The following is a 12,720-nucleotide window of genomic DNA, read 5'->3' as shown; positions in this document are numbered from 1 at the left end:
GAAAGATGGCACTGTGGAGTTCTAAAAAAAGGAAGGAGGTGGAGGTATCACCAACACTCCACCATCATTACTGCTACCATTATTGCCAACCCTTTCTGGAGCATTTACCTGCCAGGCACATGTTTGTAAGTGCTTCAGTGTATTTTCTCCCTCTGTCTTCACAAGAATAATGACCATGATGCACATAGTATTACTGACCCCATATTATAGACAAGGAAACAAAAACAAAAAGCAGTTAAATAACTTGGCTAACAATCACAGTTAGTCGGAAGTAGAGCCAGGATTTAAATCCTCCCAGAAGAATCTGAGCTCTTCACCATTAAGTTGGCCTCCTCTGCACCTTTCTTCTACCCACTCCATAGCTCTAGGAAATTGGATAGTAAAAGGAGAGGAAGACATAGCTGAGGTTCAAGCTAAAACTGGGACACCTGTCATCTGCCCTGGGGGCATATTTTAAAAAATAACTTGCAGATCTGAATGGATGCCCCAAGAATCCATGGAAGGAGGTCCCCAGTGTTATCTGTTATCTGTGCTAATATATTGGTTTCCTCTGGGGAAGGCAGATCCCTTCCAACTATTGCGGATAACATTTCAGCACTTTTTTTTTCTTTTATTTTTTTCTTCACTTTCAGTTCTTACAGATGCTGTTATTCTTGAGTGTTGTTTTGCCTGAGAAAAATACTGTCTAAAACTGCACCAGACCATACAGTAACAGTTTCCCCATTTTAAACCATCATTTCAAAATTCCCCATCTTTTCTAAAATAGGAGCAACACTCACTAGTTAAAGCTGTAACTTTCTGTGCAAGGCAGTAAGGAAATGATGATGAACTGGGCTGAAGTACAAACAAAAAGAAAATTCAAAATCTGCAGGATGAAAGATGTGTTTATTTCCAGAAATGTCTTTCAGAGTTTTTTTTAAAGACCAAATTACACAATTTGCAGCTGGTTTTTAAAAATATACAGTATCTGCGAATGCTTTATAGTAGACACCTGCAATGTTTTCTATTTGTTTTAATTATAACAGAGAATGACAGGAGGCAAGCTGAAAGGGGGAGAAGAAGGGGAGCAGACACAGGGGAGGGAAGTCAGGAAAGAGGGAAGAGAAGCCCATGCCAGCAGCTAAGTGATAGGTGATAAAACTGCAGCACTTCCCGTATCTTTCTCCATATCAACCTCTAAGAGATTGCTTTAGAAATTGACCACCTGCCAGCTATTCAGAGGCTTAAATGTGGTGGTCTTGGTTCACTTCATGCATAGGCACTTCACAGTCCCCAGCTCAGCCGACCTGTTCATCACTGAATTGCAGGGGGAAAATGGTAAATTTCTGTAGAGTAGAAATGTACTGTCCAGAAACTTGGTTTCTGCCTGCAGTCTGCATTGCCCTTCCTTCCCCTTTTGAGCAACATCGTGCAAAGTCCTCCATCCAGTTCAAATGACCATGTAGAAGGGTGTCTGCCTCCAAGGACTCCTAGAGCACTTCAAGGTGCCCTGCTCATTTGACTCTTAACAGTGTCCTTGGACACATAGTTTTGTATGTGTTTTCATATAACAACCTTAAAACAGTAGCTCAAGAGTGTCATAAGTGTGTGAACCTGCTCCACATTACTTTAGGTTACATTCAGTTTGAGACTGGGCACATTGTTTTTCCTAATGCATCATGGAACTTATAGGGTGCCCATAAAACCTGAAAACTTAAATGAAATATACATGTCATCCAGCACATCTTCATCCATAAAAAAGATTTGAATATTATTATTTATTTAATATTATCTACGTATGCATAGGATTGAACAAGCCCGTAATGGGGTTGGGGAGAAAACAGTGAACCCAGAAGTCCACTGCTTAACTACTCTTTGCCATTTTCTCTCATTTGAAATGCTATAGTATATTCTACAAAATGAGCTCTGACCTATTTGCCCAACAAGACTTGTGCAAATTTCTGACACATTGATTATAATAGCAAAAACAAAGGAAAACCTATGAAATATCCATCAGGTGGAATGGATAAAGAAATAGTGGCATAGTCATACAGGATAATATTTTATAGAAGTTATAAATAAATAATGAAACACTAAACAACATTCATAAATGGAATCATAACAGAGATATATGTCAATCTGGATTCATCTCAAAAGCAGGTTTAGTCAAAGAAAATCAAGTGTTGCAGGATATATGTAATATACCATTTGTATAAAGCTTAAATACAGGCAAAACACATAATATAGTATTTATGGCTGAGTACATATATACTAAAAATATTTTTAACACAAGTTCACTAATGGTTGACACCAAATTCAGGTTTGTGGTCACCTCTTGGATAAAGGAGGGACGATGAACTCTAGGAAAAATGCTCAGGAGGTTTCATTTGTCTTTGTAAAATTTTCTCTCTTAAGCTGAATGTTTGTTATACTGGTCTCTACTTCTTTTGCATACATAATGTGTCTCATAAATTAAAAACAAACACATCGATTCCCTTCATCTTGTTGGCTGGCAAGCTTTGTATAGTTATTGGCTCACCTATCAGTAAATAACTAATAAATTGAACTACGATTCTCATCTCATTGTATGACTGGAACTGAGTAGTTCACATCTGGTTTCATTATTTTGGGTTTTAATGACAACTAAAATCATTTCGAAACTAATGTTAAACTATATACATATGCCCAATTTTAGAAAACTCAAGCTATGAAAATATTAAATTTTAATATGAGATAGTAGAGTCTTAATAAATGTTTAATTAAATTGAGTCAGATTCCCTGTTCAATTCCTATCCATTGTAAGTTCATCATTATACTTTAAATTATTTGATTTTCCAAAATTAGATATATGCAGAACTTTTTACACGACTGTTATGCAAAATGAGATTTACTTGTAAAATCCATCTATCATCCGTAATATTGATGTTAAAAAATATATTAAGAAAGAATTTTCTCTTTACCAACACTCATTTTCTATTTCCACTTTTCACTTTAGTAGAGCCTTATGAATTGCAACTTTGACTCTAAAATTTCCATAGCAACAGATATTTTTTGTTATAAGTACAGGCATGATAAAGAAGAAGGTTTCAGTGACAGCAGTTTTCTTCATAATTAAATTCATTAGTTAAAAAGCTGGGTTAAGAGGCATGGGAATTTTTTTTACAACAAGTAATAATTTGTAACATAACCTGTAATATATGAGCCCTGTAAAAATAACCATTTTCAACTGGAACTTTGGAGACTATTCAAAATTAATTGCTTTTGTTCCTGTTTGATATTTAAGATAACTTTAATACATTTTGTATTTAACAGCTTAGAATGGAATAGGTGTAAAACCAGATTCTGCCCAAGTACAAACCACCCTGAACCATCCCTTTAAATTGTACATGATGTGAAAACTGAGTAGATTTCTAAAAAATTCAAATATTTCTAAGTAATTTCAAAACTTGCCTAACTTAATTTTTCCCCACAAGATTCACAAGAATTTATTGGACTGATTTCTTATTATAAAAGCAATTTGGAACTAATGTAGAAAATCTACAAAATATTGAAAGGTGAAAATAAGTTACCCAGAAGTCGACCACTGTAAAATAACCATTGTTAATATTTAAATACATTTTCTATAGCCTATCTAATTATTTTCCCTAATAGCCAGAAATAAAACAAAACAATGTTCAGAAAAGTATTGAGATTTGAGTCAACTGTTTATATTCCCTGAGTGTAACATAGACAGGCCTTTTCAGAGCTTATTGACTGGGAAAATGCTGAAGTTGAAAATGTTTAGACCTGCTGGGGTTTGGATGAAATGCAGTTATAATGATCAAGATATAATTAGGGCCAAAGGAATTGTCCAGAGTTTGTTTTCCTAGTAATAAAGTATATGTAATGATCCATAGGAGGAAAAAAATTAAATCTTCATTTTGTCCTTTGGAGGCTGGTCATTTAATCTCTTTTTCATAGATACATTAGTATTTCTCTGACAAACTGAGCTCATTCATTCAAGCATACATTTGTTCATTTGATAGATCTTATTCATTAGTCTGGTCCTTTGCTTGCTGGCAAAAATGTCCTTTCTTTTTATTTTAAAAAATATGTATCAAATTCCAGTACTATAACAGGGACTGTGCACACAAGCAGTGACACTTAGGCAGTCCTTTTGTTCAGAAAGCTCACATCTGATCCAGCATTCTAACTACTGGCTATATATCCAAAGGAAATGAAATCAACATGTCTAAGAGATACCTGCCCTCCTGTGTTCATTGCAGCATTATTCTCAATAGCCAGCATATGGAATCAACTAAGTCTCCATCAATGAATAAATGGCTAAATAAAATGTGGAATGTGTGTGTATACATAATAAATATTATTCCACCTTAAAAAGTAAGGAAATTGGCCGGGCGCGGTGGCTCAAACCTGTAATCCCAGCACTTTGGGAGGCCGCGACGGGCGGATCACGAGGTCAGGAGATCGAGACCATCCTGGCTAACATGGTGAAACCCCGTCTCTACTAAAAAATACAAAAACTAGCCGGGCGAGGTGGCGGGCGCCTGTAGTCCCAGCTACTCGGGAGGCTGAGGCAGGAGAATGGCGTAAACCCGGGAGGCGGAGCTTGCAGTGAGCAGAGATGCGGCCACTGCACTCCAGCCTGGGCAACAGAGCGAGACTCTGTCTCAAAAAAAAAAAAAAAAAAAAAGTAAGGAAATTATGTCATTTGCCACAACGTGGATGAACCTGGAGGACATTACGCTAAGTTAAATAAGGCAGGCACAGAAAGACAAATACTGTATGATCTCACTTATATATGGAATCTAAAAAAGTTAAACTCATAGAAGTAGAGAGTGGTTACCAGGGACTAGGGGAGGGGCTGTTGAGATGTTGGTCAAAAAATACAAAATTTCCATTTAACAGGAAGAATGTGTTCAAGAGTTCTGTTGTACAAAATAATGACTATGGTTAGTAACAATGTGTTGTACACTTGAAAATTGCTGAGAGAAGATCTTAACTGTTCTCACCACAAAAAATATGTGAGGAAATGCATATATTAATTGGCTCAATTTAGCTATTCTATAATAATAATCAATGTATATATATATTTCAGAATAACATATTTGTACATGATAAATATACACAATTTTTATTCATCAATTTTTTTAAAAAGACTCATACCTAATGGCCTCAAGTCTTCATTCCGGACTCAACCCAGGCGTCTCCTCCACCACGGAGCCTGTCCGTACCACTTCCTCCCTGGTGTCTCCATGTAACACATAGGTGCTCTTACCACACTCGTTCTATTTTGCACGTGCTTGTTTGCATATCTGTCCTCTCCTTGAGGTCAGGAACCAAAGTAGGTAGATTTCAAGGAAACAAATAAATTTATGTTCCCACTTTGTACAAAAATTTATTCTTAAGTTTATATTTATATTTATTTGACTACTTCTGAGGTTGAATGTTTTTCACATTGTTTGGTCCACTATATATTTTTCTGTTGTTATGCTTCTTCAGGATCTTTGCTCAATTTTTTACTTGCATGTTCTTTTTTTTTTTTTTTTGAGATTTCCAAGATCCCTCAATAACAAGAATACAAACTCTTTTTATGTATTTTTGTGAATTTTTTTTTTACATTCTCATTTTCCTTTCCATTTTTGTTTATGGTTCAGTGGTTCTTATTTTTTAAATTGTGGCAGTCTTATCTAGACCATTTAGTTATTCATATTTGAACTTGCTCAAAAAATTTAAGGTAGCTTATAAGTATGCATTCAAAATAGTGGTAAGATTAATTAAAACCAGACAAGAAAAATTAAGCAAAGACAACGTGGTAGAAAAGTAAGATGGAGCCAGGAGTTGAGCCCTTTTCTTTTTCTTTTAATTTTTTAAACGTGCCATTCATCCTTTACATTCACTAGGAGTCAACCATAGATTGGCTGTATGCTTTCCTGCAGCACTTGTTAACAAGTAAATACAGTGCTTTACAAGATCAACAGCATTTTAAGGAAAAAACAGACCACATACTTAGGAGATGCATTGCTATTAGTGATCCTGGTACTCATTCCAGAAAATGAGTTTTCCTGTGAATCCTGATAATAACATCCCATTTAAAAAAAAAAAAAAAAAAACTGTCTTCAATAGCAGCCCCCAGGAAAATAACACACATTTTATAGATCATTTCAAGGACTATAGACTTTTCTTTCAAGGATTTGTCATGTATTTTATTTTTGCAAAACAATATTAATTTCTGACTAGTTTAAAACTATTTGGGAGACATGTAGCAAGGGAGGGATATCAAGGAAACAAATGTTTTTATTGACCTTAAAAACAGTTTAATTTTTGTATGAGGAAAAATAATGTGTTTTTTGTTTTTCTTAGAACAATTTTGCTGGTTAAAAATATTTTTCAAATATATTTTGGGTTGTATGGAAAAAACACACCAAAATGGCTGTTTCTCAAGACTTCAAAGGCTGAATCTTCGAACTGCTTGCAATAAGTTGGTTGATCAATCTTGACATTGCATCCAGAATAAACACAGTATACAAGTAGTGCTTCAGCAGTTCAGGTAACTGCAAGTACATAGTTCTGCTTGAGGTGCTACAACTCAAATTCCAAAGTAGAGAAAAGAGAAACATTTCTGCAGGAGCTGAGTTGATATGGGAATACTATTTGATGTATACGTTTCTGGATTGGTGATTGAGGAAAACTAATTTCTCTGACATGAAAATTAATACTTTTAGTTGACTTGAAATTATAATTTTTGTAAGAAAATAGATTATTATGGGCCAGGCACAGTGGCTCATGCCTGTAATCCCAGCACTTTGGGAGGCCAAGGCAGGTGGATCACCTGAAGTCGAGAGTTGGAGACCAGCCTGACCGACATGGCGAAACCCCTTCTCTACTAAAAATACAAAATTAGCTGGGTGTGATGGTGCATGCCTGTAGTCCCAGCTACTTGGGAGGCTGAGGCAGGAGAATCGCTTGAACCTGGGAGGCAAATGTTGCAGAGAGCCGAGGTTGTGCCATTGCGCTCCAGCCTGGGCAACAAGAGCGAAACTCCGTCAAAAAGAGAGAGAGAGAAGGAAGGAAGGAAGGGAGGGAAGGAAGGGAAGGAAGGGAAAAAAGGGAAGGAAGGAAAGAAAGAAAAGAGATTATTACGTTTAGGCGGGCATGGTGGCTCACGCCTTTAATCCCAGGACTTTTGGATGCTGAGGCCGGCAGATCACAAGGTCAAAAGATCGAGACCATTCTGGCCAACATGGTGAAACCTCATCCCTACTAAAAATACAAAAATTAGCTGGGTGTGGTGGCACACGCCTGTAGTCCCAGCTACTCCAGAGGATGAGGCAGGAGAAACTCTTGAACCTGGGAGGTGGAGGTTGCAGTGAGCCAAGATCGCACCACTGCATTCCAGCCTGGCGACAGAGTGAGACTCCGCCTCAAAAAAATAAAAATAAAATAAAAAAATAGATTATTACGTTTAAAGGAACTATAAAAGTTATTTAGTTGAATTCTGTACTACAAGGTTAAGTCTCCTCTAAGTTGTTTCCATCAAGGGACAATTACCCTATGTTTGAATAGCAGTATAGCATCATGGATGAGGGAGTTAGCTATGACATCGGATAGTCCTGGCTTTCCTTTTACCACCTGCATGAATTTGGCCAAGTTCCTTAACTTCTCTGTAGTTTAGTTTTCTCATCTGTAAATTTAGGATATATAAAGCACCTAGAACAATGTCCAACACATATTGGATGGTCAGTAACAGGTAGCTCTTACCATTATTACATTCTTATATTATTACATACATCTTTGGGGGAAGTTCATTTCTATCTAGAAGGATCAGAGGTTATTTATTGTTTTGTGTTGGTTTGGTTTTTTTTTTTATGATAGTGATAGGAGTTCATTTCTGGTGATAGCAGAGTGGCTTTTATTGAACTACCATTTGCCAATAGCAATTTTGAACTCTAGATCTAAAAACAGTGCAAACAATCATAAAATCAGAATTAAAATGATTGTTTGAAGTCCCTGGGGAATGACTAAAAATAGGCAGAAACCAGAGGAATGGTAATCCTTGAAATATGGAAACAAACTAAGTGAGGTCCAAATTTAAACAGCTTTTTCTCTGAGGGCACACCTCATCTTGCAAAATACGTAAGGGACAGAGTGCAATCAGGAAGAGACTGAATGACTGGACTGAGGATTCAGAAGTCAGGGTGTGGGTCTGCCAGAGTAATTAGAAATAAAGGAGGGAATGTTTCAACAAGGAGGGAGACAGTGTGGCGAGCCCCAAAATCTGTGCACAAATTCTCCTAAAACTATTAGCTGACTACCAAAAAATACATACACATTATGAGACTCTAGAGAATTCAATGCAGAGTCATAGCTGAAAGGCTAAAAGAACTAAGCCCCAGAGATTTCAACAGATGCATGGTACTGGAGAGACACATTTTGTAATTCAAGTCCAGTCAAGGAAAAGGGACTTAAGAAATTATTTGTGCTTTTCATTAAAACCCTAGTAAGGGACTACCTTAAGAAGAAGAATTTTAGAACCAAGGACTACAAATGAGACCTGACAGCAAGCCAAAAATACGCCCACCCATCAAACCTCCATAAGATAAAAGTAATTTAACTGTATGCTAGAACAAAACTCAACAATATTGCCCACAATGTACTTTAAATAATTAAAAATTACTTTATATACAAAGAAGCAGGAAAATATCATCCACAATCTAGGGAAAAAACAGTCAACACATTTCCAGAAGTCCCAGGTGTTAGAATTAGCAGATGGAGACTTTAAAATAACTATACTTTACATGTAAAATAATCCATTGAAAAAGATTGCTATAATGGATAAAGAGATGGGAGATATCGGGATAGATATGGAAATAGAAAAATAACCAAATGAAAATCCTTAAACTGGAAAAATATATCTGAAATTTAAAAATTCATTGAATGGACTTAGCAAATTAGGTTGCTACAGAATTTTTTTTTTTAAAAAAACAGTACACTTCTGAACAGATCAGTAGAAATTATCTAACTCAGCACTGAGAAAAAAATTATTTTCAAAACTTTCAGAGCTATGATGGCTTGTTCATGTTTCAACATGTGTGAAATTGAAGTCTAAGACAGGAAGGAAAGATAGAAAAGAGTCCCAGATAGGAAGCAACTGAAGTTCTAGATAGGAAGGAAAGAGTCCTTTGAAAAAGGGATGGTAAAAGTTTTTTTCAAATCTGATTTAAAATATTAACCAACTTTAGATTTAGGAATTTCAATGAACTCCAAGCAAGATAAATAAAAAGAAAACCACACCCAAGCAAATCATAGTCACAGTTCTGAAAATCAAAAATAGGAAAAACATCTTAAAATCAACCAGAAGGAAAAAACAGAGTCCTAAGGAAGGGGGCAATAAGAATAAAGGCTGACTTCTCATCAGAAACATTGGAGACCAAGTGATAATGGGTTGCCTTCTTAAAAGTGCTGAAAGAAAAAAAAAGTCAGCCTATTAATCTAGATAACTTACACTAGACTTACATTTAGCCATATTATTAATTATATTGTGTAAATTGACCACAACTTTCATTTAAAAGCAGAGATTGTTCTATTTTAAATAAAAGACACCAACAGGTTGAAAATAGAAGTATGGAGAAGTGGAGACCATGTGAACACTGAACATAAGAAAGTTGGTGTCGCTGTATCGTCATTAAGGTATATTTCAAAAATGGATACTGCCAGAGGTGAAATAAAATGTTTTATAATGATGAAAGCATCACTTTGTTAAGATGACATAGTTCTAAATGTGTTTGCATTTAATGATGAGATATTTTATTTTTTAAACATCTGGTACCGTAATTCTCATTTAGGACAGAGGTGCCTTGGTTAGAAAGGTATTTTGATAAGTCTGTTGGAATAAGTGGTGTCTATGAGCCATTGATGTGGGGTAGCTTTGATGCTTCAGAGGAGCAGGTAAAATTACTTGAGACAGGAGACAGGGTCACAAATCTTCCCAGTTTTTCCAGAATTGAGATTGACTTTCAGTGCAAAATCTGGGACTATCCCCAAACTGAGACAGCTCCAGGTAAACTGGAATGGCTGCCTATCCTGCAAAGAGAAGAATTTATTTGCTTTGGAAATTGGAGAAATAAAAGAGAAAGGGAAGAAAAGAATAGATAGTCATCAGATGACAGAAGGTTGTACAGTGGATTAAGTGACCCATTACAGTGATCCCTCAAACATTAAGTAAAATTACTAAACTCACAAAAATGATCGTTGTAAAATGTGTTTGTATGTTTGAGAAGCTAGTAATGAGGGAGAATGGTTGAAAAGTAGCATGCATCCTGAACATGGTATTTCTGGAGTAAGGATCATGAGAACTTAAGTTTTGGGGAATTTGTAGGAATCATGGAAATAGTTTTAGACTTTCATAGGTTATGAAATGGGAGGTTTGAGTCAAGTTTGGGTATATTAAGGGCAAAAAGAACTGAGATTATATCTGGATCTTACAACTGTATTAGTTAAGAATCATTCGGTTTTGGATAATAGAAAATCTACCTTTAACTGGGTTATACACTAAAGGAAATTTATTCATTCATGTAACTGAAGATTCCGGAGGTAAGATGGGCTTCTGGCTTGACTCAATCCAGAAGTACATGATTCACATCTGAGCTGTCATTCATTTCTCAGCAGTTATCTCAGCAACCCTCTTCCTTGTGACATTTTGTCTTCAGTCTAGTTTTCCTGCTGGCAGCAACAGTGGTCACAGCAGTTCCAAGACACATTCTCACATAATACATGGGTCTTCAAACTTTTTCTATAAAGGGTGAGATAGTAAATCTTCTAGCTTTGTGTCTCTGTTACAAATAGTCAACTCTGCCATTACAGTGCAAAAGCAACCATACACAACATATAAACAAAAGGCATAGATGTGTTCCAATAAAACTTTTAAAAATCAATTTGAATTTCTTATAATTTTCATGTGCCATGAAATATTATTTGCATTTTTCTCCCTACCATAAAAAATTTGAAATTATTCTTAGCTCAGGAACTGAACAAAAACCAGGCAGTGGTCCAGATTTAACCTGGGGGCTATGATTTGCTGACCGAAGACTTCAAAGATTACCTGACTTTAATTACAAAAAATTCGCTTCTCCATAGCATATGTTCTCTTTTGTCTTCTCCATACTCCCACTCAAGATAACCCTATCCAGTACCATTTATATGCCAAAATCCTCCAGTCTTTTATCTCCAACCCAGAGTGCTCTCCTATCTCCAGATTCTTGTAGCCACCTGCCTACTTAACGTCTCCATTTAGAAGTTTAATAGAATTTTAAACTTAACATGATCAAAATCCTCTGGGGAACTCTGTTTCCTTAAAATGGATCCAGCTCCAAGCAGCCAGTAGGGGCACGTTGACACTCCCGTGCAATTGATCTCAATTCCACAGTATGGTATTTCAACATTCTTTACATTTCTAATATGCATATAGTGTCAAAAGACAAAATTCCAACAAAGTTATTTATAGATCTAATTTGCTTTTATTTGCAAGTCATGAATCAGGGACAGCCTCCATTCTGCAGAACAGAATGAGATCTCCTACTGGACAATGGCACAACAGTGGGTTTTATAAGGTAGGAACAAGGAAACAGAAGAATAGAAAAGAAAACCTGATTGGTTAATATCAGGCTGCTTTTTTGTAAGAGTTCAAACCGAGGGACTTCCCTATTACACTCACTCAGGTAAACTGGAATCTTCTGTTTTCAGGAAAAATTGTTCTGTTCTGTTTTGGGATCTCTGCTTTTTAAAAGTTTTGGTTTGATGATGTGGCATTCAGCATGAGTGACTCCATTGTGGTTTGGTCAGGTCTGTTGGGGACTAGCGCAGGAGCATAATTTTTAACAGGTGAGGTGAAATGAAGTATGCACTTTCTGAAATGAGGAAAATTATATGAAATTCAAGGTATTACTCTTTTTTCCTCCTCTAGGGATGATAAAACTGAGAAATAAATCAAAAGTGTGACAACAAACTGAGGAATTTTTCAGCAATATCTGTCAGCCTTTGGAAATCTGGTGAGAAGAAGTGGTCATGATTCAATGTCTTGCTTGCACAGAAGCCTCCAGTTCAAACTTGGATCTTGCCCCATCTGATTTCTTATGATATATACAAATACTCTAGATATTGCTTTGAGATTTTGCTGTTGATCACTGGCCTTCTGCAGCTTCATAGGTGCTTTAGCTCCCAGTAGGACAGTTTAACTACTATCTTTTCTGTGAGTTCAAGGTCTGTATATCACCTCAGCTTGCTCTCAATTTGTCCAGCTGATCTATTTCTTTGTCAAGTTGCTTTGGCTTCCCTACTCTCCCTGTGTTTTGAAAAGAATAAATTCTCCAGTAAATTAAAACTACACTCTGATAAAAATGAGCATGCATGTGTATTTAGTCCTTTGTTTATTCAATATGCATTTTTGGAGGTTTGCTCTGTATTAGACATAGTTCCAGGCTCTAAAAACACAAAGATCCGTAAGCTGTGGCCTATCCCTTAAGATGCTGATAGCATATTAAAGGCAACAAAAATGTAAACTTACAATTCACAGTACAACAATGCAGATAGATGTTAACATGAAACCTCCACAAAATGTTTTAGGAAGACAGGGAAATAGCAAGGATTCATGGGAGATGATGCAGTAACTGTATTGGTGGGGGTGGGGAGGAAGCATGGGAAAAAAGAGAGAAGGAAGACAGAAACAAGAATCCCTAGTCCAAA

The 12,720-nt window shown here is 36.2% G+C and overlaps 1 protein-coding gene across 1 annotated transcript in view; it reads left to right on the top strand.

Annotated features, from left to right (window-relative positions):
- The window catches only part of CFAP54 (cilia and flagella associated protein 54), a 373,684-nt gene extending 361,316 nt beyond the window's left edge, over positions 1-12,368 (top strand). The window contains exon 69 of the mRNA XM_033220975.1: positions 11,942-12,368. The gene's annotated coding sequence lies outside the window, so the exon portion shown is untranslated. The remainder of the gene's footprint in view (positions 1-11,941) is intronic.
- Positions 12,369-12,720: the final 352 nt, after the last annotated feature.

The sequence above is a fragment of the Trachypithecus francoisi genome, unplaced genomic scaffold (genome assembly GCF_009764315.1).
Source record: "Trachypithecus francoisi isolate TF-2019V2 unplaced genomic scaffold, Tfra_2.0 Lachesis_group11, whole genome shotgun sequence".
In the NCBI taxonomy this organism is placed as follows: domain Eukaryota; kingdom Metazoa; phylum Chordata; class Mammalia; order Primates; family Cercopithecidae; genus Trachypithecus; species Trachypithecus francoisi.
The sequence above is the reverse complement of the archived record's forward strand: the minus strand, read 5'-3'. Positions and strand labels throughout refer to the sequence as shown.